The sequence below is a fragment of the Rhipicephalus microplus genome, unplaced genomic scaffold (assembly GCF_043290135.1).
Source record: "Rhipicephalus microplus isolate Deutch F79 unplaced genomic scaffold, USDA_Rmic scaffold_224, whole genome shotgun sequence".
In the NCBI taxonomy this organism is placed as follows: Eukaryota; Metazoa; Arthropoda; class Arachnida; order Ixodida; family Ixodidae; genus Rhipicephalus; species Rhipicephalus microplus.
In genome coordinates, this window is record NW_027464795.1 from 92,501 (window position 1) to 105,000 (window position 12,500).

A 12,500-nucleotide genomic window follows, 5' to 3' on the forward strand; every position below is an offset into this window, starting at 1 on the left:
CGCCCCGGCTGACGCGGTTTCGTGCCGCCCCGGCAGACGTCGGTTTATTTGCCGCCCCGGCTGACGCAGTTCGGACTTGGCACTTTTTGGCTGAGCCTTGCTGGCGGCCCACTCACTCGATCGCCATGTCTGTTTGCCACAGTTTTCCCGGTGTGCCGCACCCGGCTCGCCCCGGCAGACGCGTTTTTTTTTTCTTTCGCCCGGCTGACGCAGTTTTCGCGCCGCCCCGGCAGACGCGGTTTTCGCGCCGCCCCGGCAGACGCGGTTTTTTGCGCCGCCCCGGCTGACGCAGTTCGGACTTGGCACTTTTTGGCTGAGCCTGGCTGGCGGCCCACTCACTCGATCGCCATGTCTGTTTGCCACAGTTTTCCCGGTGGTGCCGCACCCGGGCTCGCCCCGGCTGACGCAGTTTTCGCGCCGCCCGGCTGACGCGGTTTCGTGCCGCCCCGGCAGACGCGGTTTTTTGCGCCGCCCCGGCTGACGCGGTTTTTTGCCGCCCCGGCTGACGCAGTTCGGACTTGGCACTTTTCGGCTGTGCCTGGCTGGCGGCCCACTCACTCGATCGCCATGTCTGTTTGCCACAGTTTTCCCGGTGGTGCCGCACCGGGCTCGCCCCGGCAGACGCGTTTTTTTTTTTTCTTTCGCCCCGGCTGACGCAGTTTTCGCGCCGCCCCGGCTGACGCGGTTTCGTGCCGCCCCGGCAGACGCGGTTTTTGCGCCGCCCCGGCTGACGCGGTTTTTGCCGCCCCGGCTGACGCAGTTCGGACTTAGCACTTTTTGGCTGAGCCTGGCTGGTGGCCCACTCACTCGATCGCCATGTCTGTTAGCCACAGTTTTCCCGGTGGTGCCGCACCCGGGCTCGCCCCGGCTGACGCAGTTTTCGCGCCGCCCCGGCTGACGCGGTTTCGTGCCGCCCCGGCAGACGCGGTTTTCGCGCCGCCCCGGCTGACGCGGTTTTTGCCGCCCCGGCTGACGCAGTTCGGACTTAGCACTTTTCGGCTGTGCCTGGCTGGCGGCCCACTCACTCGATCGCCATGTCTGTTTGCCACAGTTTTCCCGGTGTGCCGCACCGGGCTCGCCCCGGCTGACGCAGTTTTCGCGCCGCCCCGGCTGACGCGGTTTCGTGCCGCCCCGGCAGACGCGGTTTTCAGCGCCGCCCCGGCTGACGCGGTTTCGTGCCGCCCCGGCAGACGCGGTTTTTTGCCGCCCCAGCTGACGCAGTTCGGACTTAGCACTTTTTGGCTGAGCCTTGCTGGCGGCCCACTCACTCGATCGCCATGTCTGTTTGCCACAGTTTTCCCGGTGGTGCCGCACCCGGGCTCGCCCCGGCAGACGCGTTTTTTTTTTTCTTTCGCCCCGGCTGACGCAGTTTTCGCGCCGCCCCGGCAGACGCGGTTTTCGCGCCGCCCCGGCAGACGCGGTTTTTTGCGCCGCCCCGGCTGACGCGGTTTTTTGCCGCCCCGGCTGACGCAGTTCGGACTTGGCACTTTTTGGCTGAGCCTGCTGGCGGCCCACTCACTCGATCGCCATGTCTGTTTGCCACAGTTTTCCCGGTGGTGCCCGCACCCGGGCTCGCCCCGGCTGACGCAGTTTTCGCGCCGCCCCGGCTGACGCGGTTTCGTGCCGCCCCGGCAGACGCGGTTTTTTGAGCCGCCCCGGCTGACGCGGTTTTTGCCGCCCCGGCTGACACGGTTCGGACTTTGCACTTTTCGGCTGTGCCTGGCTGGCGGCCCACTCACTCGATCGCCATGTCTGTTTGCCACAGTTTTCCCGGTGGTGCCGCACCCGGGCTCGCCCCGGCAGACGCGTTTTTTTTTTTTTTTTCTTTCGCCCCGGCTGACGCAGCCCGGCTGACGCAGTTTTCGCGCCGCCCCGGCTGACGCGGTTTCGTGCCGCCCCGGCAGACGCGGTTTTTTGCGCCGCCCCGGCTGACGTGGTTTTTGCCGCCCCGGCTGACGCAGTTCGGACTTTGCACTTTTTGGCTGAGCCTGGCTGGCGGCCCACTCACTCGATCGCCATGTCTGTTTGCCACAGTTTTCCCGGTGGTGCCGCACCCGGGCTCGCCCCGGCAGACGCGTTTTTTTTTTTTCCTTCGCCCCGGCAGACGTGGTTCCCCCCCCCCCCCTCCGTCTTTCTTTTTGTTTTTTTTTTTCGCCGCGGCTGAAGTGGATTTTTCGGTGCCTCGACGCCCCGGTAGTCGCGGTTTTTCCGTTTCCGCACGGCCCCGGCTGACGCTGCTCGGTCACAGTCGCCTTTTGTGGTGATTGCAGACTTCTTGAGCGCGGGTGTTTTTTTTTTTTGTTGTTGTTGTTGTTTTATTACGCATTCGCTCCAGCAGACGCTGTTTAGACTTTTTGTTTCCTCTTTTATCCTGCGACGAGGTGACGAGGTTTATTCGGTGCCCCGCCGCCCCGGCTGAAGTGATTTTTCCTGTCCCGTGCCGCCCCGGCTGACGCGGTTGGGACTTCGCGTTTGTTCGGCCGCCACGGGTTTTGGCGCACTCGCTCGGTTGCTTGTTGTTGCCACTTGTTGCGAACCCAGGTTTCTTGAGCGAGCGCGGGCGTTTTTTCTTCCTTTCTTTCTTTGTTCTATGTGTTAGCGAATCGGCCTTTAATATCACACGAGGACTCACAACCAACAATTTTCAGTTTGAAGTGTAAAAAATCTGCAGGTGTTGACGTAACTGACTTGCCCCGTACCCTTGAGTACATCCATGAAGTTCTCGTAGTACTACTAAATCGCATTATTCCAAGTGGAGAAATTCCCATAAACTTGCAAACCTCTACACGAAAATCGGTGCGCGTGATAAAGTTGAAAATTATCGTCCGATATCAAATGTGCCTTCTATAACACAAATTCTAGGAAAAAAAAAAAAAAAACACTTGTTCGCCGTTTTCTGCGCCGTGACTGGCAGCACTCCGGCGAAGCGAAACGGGGTCGATTCGAGCACGATATCGGCGTCTTTCGACGTGCTCGCCGGCGACCGTCGCACGAGTACGTCGCACGAGCGCGTCTGCCGGGGCGCCGTTTGCGAAGCCGACGCAAAAGTGGGAACCGCCGCTCGGATGATCGCCGCTTTCGGCAGAGTGAGTGTTGGCACTCCGGGGAAGCGAAACAGCGTGAATGCGCCCACGAAATCGGCGTATTTTGAAGTGCCCGCCGGCGACCGTCGCACGAGTACGGTAAACCGCGTCAGCCGGGGCGTAGTTCGGGACGCCGACGAAAAAGTGGGAAGCGCAACTCGGATCTTCGCCGTTTTTGCAGGAGTGAGTGGCGGCCCTCCTGCGAGACCAAGAAGCATCGATTCGTGCACGAATTCGGCGCCTTTCGACGTGATCGCCGGCGACCGTCGCTCGAGTAGGGCAAACCGCGTCTGCCGGGGCGGGCTTCGGGACGCCGATGCGAAAGTGGGAAACGCTGCTCGGATGTTCGCCGTTTTTGGCCGAGTGAGTGCTGGCACACGGGCGAAGCCAAACGGGGCCGATTACGGCACGATATCGGCGTCTTTCGACGTGCCCGCCGGCGACCGTCGCACGAGTACGGTAAACCGCGTCAGCCCGGGCGGAGTTCGGGACGCCGATGCGAAAGTGGAGAACGCCGCTCGGATCTTCGCCGTTTTTGGAGGAGTGAGTGGCGGCACTCCGGAGAAGCCAAGGAGCGCCAATTAGCGCACGATATCGGCGTCTTTCGACGCGCTCGCCGGCGACCGTCGCACGAGTAGGGCAAACCGCGTCTGCCGGGGCGGGGTTTACGACGCCGACGCAAAAGTGGGAACCGCCGCTCGGATGTTGGCCGTTTTTGGCAGAGTGAGTGCTGGCACTCCGGCGACGCGAAAGAGCGCGAATGCGCCCACGAAAGTGGCGTATTTGGACGTGCGTGACGGCGACCGCTGCAGGAGTACGAAAAACCACGTCAGCCGGGGCGAGCGACACACGGCGGTCTGGGTGCTTATCGCTGCTATTATAGGGGCACCCCGGCAGACGCAGAAAAAAAAAAAAAATTTTCGACCTTCTTTTTTGCTGGTCGAGCTCGGGTAACCCAGGTCGCAATGGGAGCCGCGCACGAAAGCGGCGTCGCGAGACGCGTTCGCGGTCGCTAGTCGCACGAGCTCGGCAACCGCGTCAGCCGGCGCGGAGTTCGGGATGCCGACGGCTAAGTGGGTACCGCTGCTCGGATGTTCGCCGTTTTTGGCCGAGTGAGTGCTGGCACTCCGGTGAAGCCAAGGAGCGCCAATTCGTGCACGATATCGGCGTCTTTCGACGTGCCCGCCGGCCACCGCCGCACGAGTACGGCAAACCGCGTCTGCCGGGGCGGGGTTCGCGACGCGTACGCAATAGTGGGAACCGTCGCTCGGATGTTCGTCGTCTTTGGCCGAGCGAGTGCTGGCACTCCGGCGAAGCGAAACGGGGCCGATTCGGGCACGATATCGGCGTATTTCGACGTGCTCGCCGGCGACCGTCGCACGAGTACGGCAAAGCGCGTCTGCCGGGGCGAGGTTTGCGACGCCGACGAAAAAGTGGGAAGCGCCGCTCGGATCTTCGCCGTTTTTGCAGGAGTGAGTGGCGGCCCTCCTGCGAGACCAAGAAGCATCGACTCGCGCACGATATCGGTGTCTTTCGACGTGCCCGCCGGCCACCGCCGCACGAGTACGGCAAACCGCGTATGCCGGGGCGGGGTTGGCGACGCCGACGCAAAAGTGGGAACCGCCACTAGGATGTTCGCCGTTTTTGGCAGAGTGAGTGCTGGCACTCCGGCGAAGCGAAAGAGCGCGAATGCGCCCACGAAAGTGGCGTGTTTGGACGTGCTTGACGACGACCACCGCAGGAAAACGAAAAACCACGTCAGCCGGGGCGAGCGACCCATGGCGGTCTGGGTGCTTATCGCTGCTATTATAGGGGCACCCCGGCAGACGCAAAAAAAAAAAAAAAAATTTTTTTCGACATTCTTTTTTGCTCGTCGACCTCGGGTGACCCAGGTCGCAGTGGGAGCCGCGCACGAAAGCGGCGTCGCGAGACGGCTTCGCGGTCGCTAGTCGCACGAGCTCGGCAACCGCGTCTGCCGGGGCGGAGTTCGGGACGCCGACGGCTAAGTGGGAACCGCCGCTCGGATGTTCGCCGTTTGTGGCCGAGTGAGTGCTGGCACTCCGGCGAAGCCAAACGGGGCCGATTCCGGCACGATATCGGCGTCTTTCTACGTGCTCGCCGGCGACCGTCGCACGAGTACGGCAAAGTGCGTCTGCCGGGGCGGGGTTTGCGACGCGTACGCAATAGTGAGAACCGTCGCTCGGATGTTCGTCGTCTTTCGCCGAGCCAGTGCTGGCAATCCGGCGAAGCCGAACGGAGCCGATTCGGGCACGATATCGGCGTCTTTCCACGTGCTCGCCGGCGACCGTCGCACGAGTACGGTAAACCGCGTCAGCCGGGGCGGAGTTCGGGACGCCGATGCGAAAGTGGGAAGCGCCGCTCGGATCTTCGCCGTTTTTGGAGGAGTCAGTGGCGGCACTCCGGTGAAGCCAAGGTGCGCCAATTCGCGCACGATATCGGCGTCTTTCGACGTGCCCGCCGGCCACCGTCGCACGAGTACGGCAAACCTCGTCTGCCGGGGCGGGGTTTGCGACGCCGACGCAAAAGTGGGAACCGCCGCTCGGATGTTCGCCGTTTTTGGCAGAGTGAGTGCTGGCACTCCGGCGAAGCGAAAGAGCGCGAATGCGCCCACGAAAGTGGCGTGTTTGGACGTGCTTGACGACGACCACCGCAGGAAAACGAAAAACCACGTCAGCCGGGGCGAGCGACCCATGGCGGTCTGGGTGCTTATCGCTGCTATTATAGGGGCACCCCGGCAGACGCAAAAAAAAAAAAAAAAAATTTTTTTTCGACATTCTTTTTTGCTCGTCGACCTCGGGTGACCCAGGTCGCAGTGGGAGCCGCGCACGAAAGCGGCGTCGCGAGACGGCTTCGCGGTCGCTAGTCGCACGAGCTCGGCAACCGCGTCTGCCGGGGCGGAGTTCGGGACGCCGACGGCTAAGTGGGAACCGCCGCTCGGATGTTCGCCGTTTGTGGCCGAGTGAGTGCTGGCACTCCGGCGAAGCCAAACGGGGCCGATTCCGGCACGATATCGGCGTCTTTCTACGTGCTCGCCGGCGACCGTCGCACGAGTACGGCAAAGTGCGTCTGCCGGGGCGGGGTTTGCGACGCGTACGCAATAGTGAGAACCGTCGCTCGGATGTTCGTCGTCTTTCGCCGAGCCAGTGCTGGCACTCCGGCGAAGCCGAACGGAGCCGATTCGGGCACGATATCGGCGTCTTTCCACGTGCTCGCCGGCGACCGTCGCACGAGTACGGTAAACCGCGTCAGCCGGGGCGGAGTTCGGGACGCCGATGCGAAAGTGGGAAGCGCCGCTCGGATCTTCGCCGTTTTTGGAGGAGTCAGTGGCGGCACTCCGGTGAAGCCAAGGTGCGCCAATTCGCGCACGATATCGGCGTCTTTCGACGTGCCCGCCGGCCACCGTCGCACGAGTACGGCAAACCTCGTCTGCCGGGGCGGGGTTTGCGACGCCGACGCAAAAGTGGGAACCGCCGCTCGGATGTTCGCCGTTTTTGGCAGAGTGAGTGCTGGCACTCCGGCGAAGCGAAAGAGCGTGAATGCGCCCACGAAAGTAGCGTATTTGGACGTGCTTGACGGCGACCGCCGCAGGAGTACGAAAAACCACGTCAGCCGGGGCGAGCGACCCACGGCGGTCTGGGTGCTTATCGCTGCTATTATAGGGGCACCCCGGCAGACGCAGAAAGAAAAAAAAAAATGGGGACATGGCGTGCGTCACCGTGCGGCTTCGCAGCGTTGCCGAAGTCGCCGAGCCCTTCGACTGAGCCGAACGGCGGACAGGGAACGTTGGTCGGCCGTTCTAACCTGTCGGTGCCACGCCGAGACGTCGTTAAGGAAAAACCGCGTCGTGGGCCTCTACGACGCCGTCGAGTCGTTGTACGTTTGGTGTCCAGCGTGTCGGCGGCGAGTAGCGGACACGTCGTTCACGACTTCGGTCTTTCGCAGTCGACGCGAACTTGCGGAGAGTCGTGGTGCCTCACGTTTTCGGCAGAAACCGCGGCGGAATTTTCCCGTGCGTGCGCGCACGACCTCGGTGCTGTGCCGTCAGCGTAGTGTTGCACAAACTCGTGGCCTACCCAAGGTGCGGTACGTTTGCGGCCGTATCCTCGGTGGGAATTTCGTGAGTAGGGTCGCAAATTCTACGACCTCGGCGGGTTTGAGAGCGACGTAGACTTGTGGCACGCTCAACATGCCACACGTTTCGGGGCACACCCGCGGTGAAATTTTCTCGAGTACGCTCGTATTAGGGCCCAAGGAGGTCTGGGTACTTATCGCTGCTATTATGTGGGGGTTCTCGTGAGCGGCGTACGCGAAAGCGACCGGGTGTCTGATATGCGGCGGGCTTCGGCCTCGTCAAGCGTGTCCTCGGGTCTGCTCCAGGGGAATCCACGGCAGTCGTCTGCAGCCTCATCCGCTTGATGCGTTAGGGGCTGGTTGTCGGACGGTGCCGTTTTACCACGATATCGAGGTGTGTTCCGTGTCGTCCTCGGGCGATTCAGATGCGAAAGCGCCGAAGACGCGGGCGTGACCCGTCGTCTGGCGGCTTTGCAGTCTCGGCTCCGTTGCTAGTTCCGGCCGGTCCACCGACAGTGCAGCGGGCTTGGGCAACCCGCACGGCGCGACCGAGTCGATGCAACGAAAAAGAGCGAGCATGAACGTGCTTCTTGCCGCACGGCTCCCACTCGTCTTTCGGGAAGGTTGTGCCGTAGCGAGCTCGAACGCCGTCATCTCGGAGTGCAAAATAAGCGTGTTGGGGCGCCTGAAGGTGGCCTCCGCCGCACACAGACTGCGTCCGGCCCGCCGAGGGCGAGGACGGACGCGCAGTCGAACGATTACCTGGTTGATCCTGCCAGTAATCATATGCTTGTCTCAAAGATTAAGCCATGCATGTCTAAGTACATGCCGAAATAAGGCGAAACCGCGAATGGCTCATTAAATCAGTTATGGTTCCTTAGATCGTTTCTTCCTACTTGGATAACTGTGGCAATTCTAGAGCTAATACATGCAGTGAGCCTGGAGCCCTTTGGGTAACGGGTGCTTTTATTAGACCAAGATCGATCGGGTTTCGGCCCGTATTGTGTGGTGACTCTGGATAACTTTGTGCTGATCGCATGGCCACGAGCCGGCGACGTTTCTTTCAAGTGTCTGCCTTATCAACTTTCGATGGTAGGTTACTTGCTTACCATGGTTGTTACGGGTAACGGAGAATCAGGGTTCGATTCCGGAGAGGGAGCCAAACGGCTACCACATCCAAGGAAGGCAGCAGGCGCGCAAATTACCCACTCCCGGCACGGGGAGGTAGTGACGAAAAATAACAATACGGGACTCTTTTGAGGCCCCGTAATTGAAATGAGTACACTCTAAATCCTTTAACGAGGATCAATTGGAGGGCAAGTCTGGTGCCAGCAGCCGCGGTAATTCCAGCTCCAATAGCGTATACTAAAGCTGCTGCGGTTAAAAAGCTCGTAGTTGGATCTCAGTTCCAGACGAGTAGTGCATCTACCCGATGCGACGGCTCGGACTGAACATCATGCCGGTTCTTTCTTGGTGCACTTCATTGTGTGCCTCGAGATGGCCGGTGCTTTTACTTTGAAAAAATTAGAGTGCTCAACGCAGGCGAGTCGCCTGAATAAACTTGCATGGAATAATAGAACAAGACCTCGTTTCTGTTCTGTTGGTTTTTGGAATACGAGGTAATGATTAAGAGGGACGGACGGGGGCATTCGTATTGCGGCGCTAGAGGTGAAATTCTTGGACCGTCGCAAGACGAACTACTGCGAAAGCATTTGCCAAGAATGTTTTCATTGATCAAGAACGAAAGTCAGAGGTTCGAAGGCGATCAGATACCGCCCTAGTTCTGACCATAAACGATGCCAACCAGCGATCCGCCTGAGTTACTCAAATGACTCGGCGGGCAGCTTCCGGGAAACCAAAGTATTTGGGTTCCGGGGGAAGTATGGTTGCAAAGCTGAAACTTAAAGGAATTGACGGAAGGGCACCACCAGGAGTGGAGCCTGCGGCTTAATTTGACTCAACACGGGAAAACTTACCCGGCCCGGACACTGGGAGGATTGACAGATTGAGAGCTCTTTCTTGATTCGGTGGATGGTGGTGCATGGCCGTTCTTAGTTGGTGGAGCGATTTGTCTGGTTAATTCCGATAACGAACGAGACTCTAGCCTATTAAATAGGTGCGGGGTTCCCAGCACCTTACAACCTTCTTAGAGGGACAAGCGGCTCCTAGCCGCACGAAACAGAGCAATAACAGGTCTGTGATGCCCTTAGATGTCCGGGGCCGCACGCGCGCTACACTGAAGGAAGCAGCGTGTCTTTATCCCTGTCTGAAAAGACTGGGTAACCCGTGGAACTTCTTTCGTGATTGGGATAGGGGCTTGCAATTGTTCCCCTTGAACGAGGAATTCCCAGTAAGCGCGAGTCATAAGCTCGCGTTGATTACGTCCCTGCCCTTTGTACACACCGCCCGTCGCTACTACCGATTGAATGATTTAGTGAGGTCTTCGGACCGATGTCCGGCGCGGCCTTTCGGTTGCGCCGGTCTGTTGGAAAGATGACCAAACTTGATCATTTAGAGGAAGTAAAAGTCGTAACAAGGTTTCCGTAGGTGAACCTGCGGAAGGATCATTAACGGATTGTGAAGGGTGAGCGCCTCAGCTGCGTCTGCGCCCGACACTTTCTGCCGCTGACCCCGTTTGGACGCGGGGTCGGCTTTTCCCCACGGGGCTGCCTGAATGTGGAGCGGCACCCCGTGACAAATTGTTGCGCCCAGCGGACGCCAACACCGCGACCTTGGACGGTCGGCCAGGTGGCGGACGCGGGTACAAACGGCGCAACGCACTCATAGGTCGGCTTTCGACCCGCCACTGCACCGTGGCTCGAAGCGCTCGAAATGCGCGACCCGACCGCTGCGGGACCGCCTAGTACTGTAAACAGGAGCGGCGGAGCGCGAACGGCGAGTCGTGGTTACGTCGGTAGAAGGCGAGGCTGCGCGTTCCCGAAACGCCAGCCGAGTGCCCTCCCGACCGTTCGAGCGTGCAAGAACGAGACCCGACAATCGCGCGGCGACTGCCAAGTACGAGAGGAACGGCACAAGCGTCGGCGGTCGGTCAAGGAACTGGCGATGTGACGGGTCCGCTGTGCACCAGTGCATACCGTCCCGCCGTCCGCGGCAAGCGCCTCCGCGTCCTCGGGTGACGGAGGCTGCCGGTCGGTTCTTGCAGGCGAGGGATCTCGCTGGCACCGGTTCGCGTTGACGCGCGGCCGGTCATGGCACGGCGATGTGACGGCCGAGGTGCGCAGTACTCGATGGAGGAACCGCACGCTCCGATGACCGTCCCGCCCTCCGCGGCGTATGCGTACCGACCGTAATGGTTGCAGCAGCGCCGGCCGGCTTTTGAATTCGCCACACGAAACACGGTGCGAGATCGCGGTTAGGGGAGCGTCGACGTTGCCAGGCGTTTTGCTTGCTGCCGAGGGAAAGGCGGCACGGCCACGTCGCGCTCGTCGCGATTAGCGGGTCTGCGCGCTTTGGGAAGGTGCCGCAACGACTTGCCGAAAGAGGAAGCACGGAAGAACGAGGGACTTGGACGTCCCGACAATTGAACGCACTTGCGGCCAGGCCCTTGCTGGCTTCGTTCTTCCGCCTCGAGTAGGCTCGTACGCGGCTCCGGCGCCGAAAGTGGTCCTTGGCACCGACTTCGGTGGACGTGGGAAGTGCCGCGCAAGTACGGCGCGCCTGGCTCCACCTGTTGGCTAAAGTAGGCAGCCGGATCGGCATTTTGGTGTGCGGTGGCAAACCGTGGATGCGAAAAAAGCTTGTGCGATTTCGTGGAACAAAAAGCGGGGGTCCCCCTTTTTATGCGGAGGAGACCGACCCGCCCGCCGTGGTGAACCGCGACGCCACGGTAAAAACGGGAGAGGCTTGTCGATGGGACCGTGCATCCCGCGCTCCACGGAGGCCGGGAGGCGGCCGCCCGAGGAAATGTGTAGCCGTCGAGGCCCGCATCTGCGTGCACTCTTATCCAAATGGGTGTACCGCAGGCATTTTCTGGTTAGGCGGGCCAATGAGAGCGAGCACACAACGATACCTACGGGTCCGGCTTGGAGAACCGGCTTCGACGCCTCCCGAGTATTTATAGAGGGGTGGACCACGAAAGCACTCGCAAGTAGCGGAAGCGAAACGCCGTCCGAAACACACCGTTTGCTCGATTTGCGGCAGCCGAAAAAGGCGCGGCAGAGTTTTGGAGTCCAAGCGTGCGCTGAAAAGCGCCCTTCTTGGCCACTGTTTGGCCGAGTGCCAGAAACGTTTGGTTTTGACTGTACGGAATTGAACAAACACTTTTTCACGACTCTAAGCGGTGGATCACTCGGTTCTCGGGTCGATGAAGAACGCAGCCAGCTGCGAGACTTGGTGTGAATTGCAGGACACACTGAGCACTGATTCTTTGAACGCACATTGCGGCCTTGGGTCTTCCCTTGGCTTCGTCTGTCTGAGGGTCGGATCACATATCAAGAGAGCCTTCGGCGCACAAGGGAACGTGAGCCGTCGACTCGTTTTGACCGCGTCGGCAACACGGACAGCACGCTGAACACCTCACAGCGAGCGCCAACAGCGGCCACTCAAGGGCGAGACGGTGGCGACCGTCGTGCCAGAGCCCAACCGAAACGGGGGCGACCGACTGCATTGAGGATGTGGCACCTCGTTGAGACCGCCGCAGGACTTCGAGTCGGAAGGAAGCCTGCAGGGAAAGTGCGGTCGAGGTTGCGTACTCCTCTCTGCGACCGGGCGCGCAAGAGCTGCGAGAGCCACGGACGCGCAACTTTAACGCACGGTAAACACGAGGAGCGAAAGCCGGCCAGCAAAGCTTCTCCAGCCGTGCGCAAAGTGCGCGAGATCGCAGCCTTGCGTTGCGCTTGTTGCCCTCGAAGTAAGCAGGGTGTCCCGTAGACCGGGCGCTCGAACACGCTGCGGGGCCGTGCCTCCTCCAGGCTTTGCCGCGCGAACAGGGAACGTTCGCGCGCAAAGCGCAGGGAGGTGAGGAGGCTGCGCCCGACGTTTGCGGTTCGCTGCGTACGCGGTTGATGCGGAGAGCACGGCGCGACGACTTGCCGCGAAGCGGAAAAAGTCTCCCGCACGAGTTGGCGAAACGTTGGCGAAGCTTAAGGCGTTCTCGTCGTAGTCCGCCGTCGGTCTAAGTGCTTCGCAGTTCCCGTCCCGTTCAAAAAACTGGGCCACTCCAGTTGGGGCGGGGGCGACGCTACACGAGACGATGCCTCTCGCCAGGCTGCGTGGCTGCCCTTGCGGCGGCGGCGACTGGCCTCGGCGGTGTTTGGGCTTTCGACACGGTCGTTTATCACGCAACTGCTCGGACGACGCACGCGC

General features: G+C 60.8%; 2 non-coding genes across 2 annotated transcripts; both read left to right on the top strand.

The window, feature by feature from the left end:
• Nucleotides 1–7,934: 7,934 nt before the first annotated feature.
• Nucleotides 7,935–9,745, top strand: LOC142792532 (small subunit ribosomal RNA). The gene has a single exon (XR_012891000.1). It is a non-coding gene; the product is annotated as a small subunit ribosomal RNA (ribosomal RNA).
• A 1,719-nt stretch (nucleotides 9,746–11,464) lies between these two features.
• LOC142792537 (5.8S ribosomal RNA) lies at nucleotides 11,465–11,617 on the top strand. The gene has a single exon (XR_012891005.1). It is a non-coding gene; the product is annotated as a 5.8S ribosomal RNA (ribosomal RNA).
• Nucleotides 11,618–12,500: the final 883 nt, after the last annotated feature.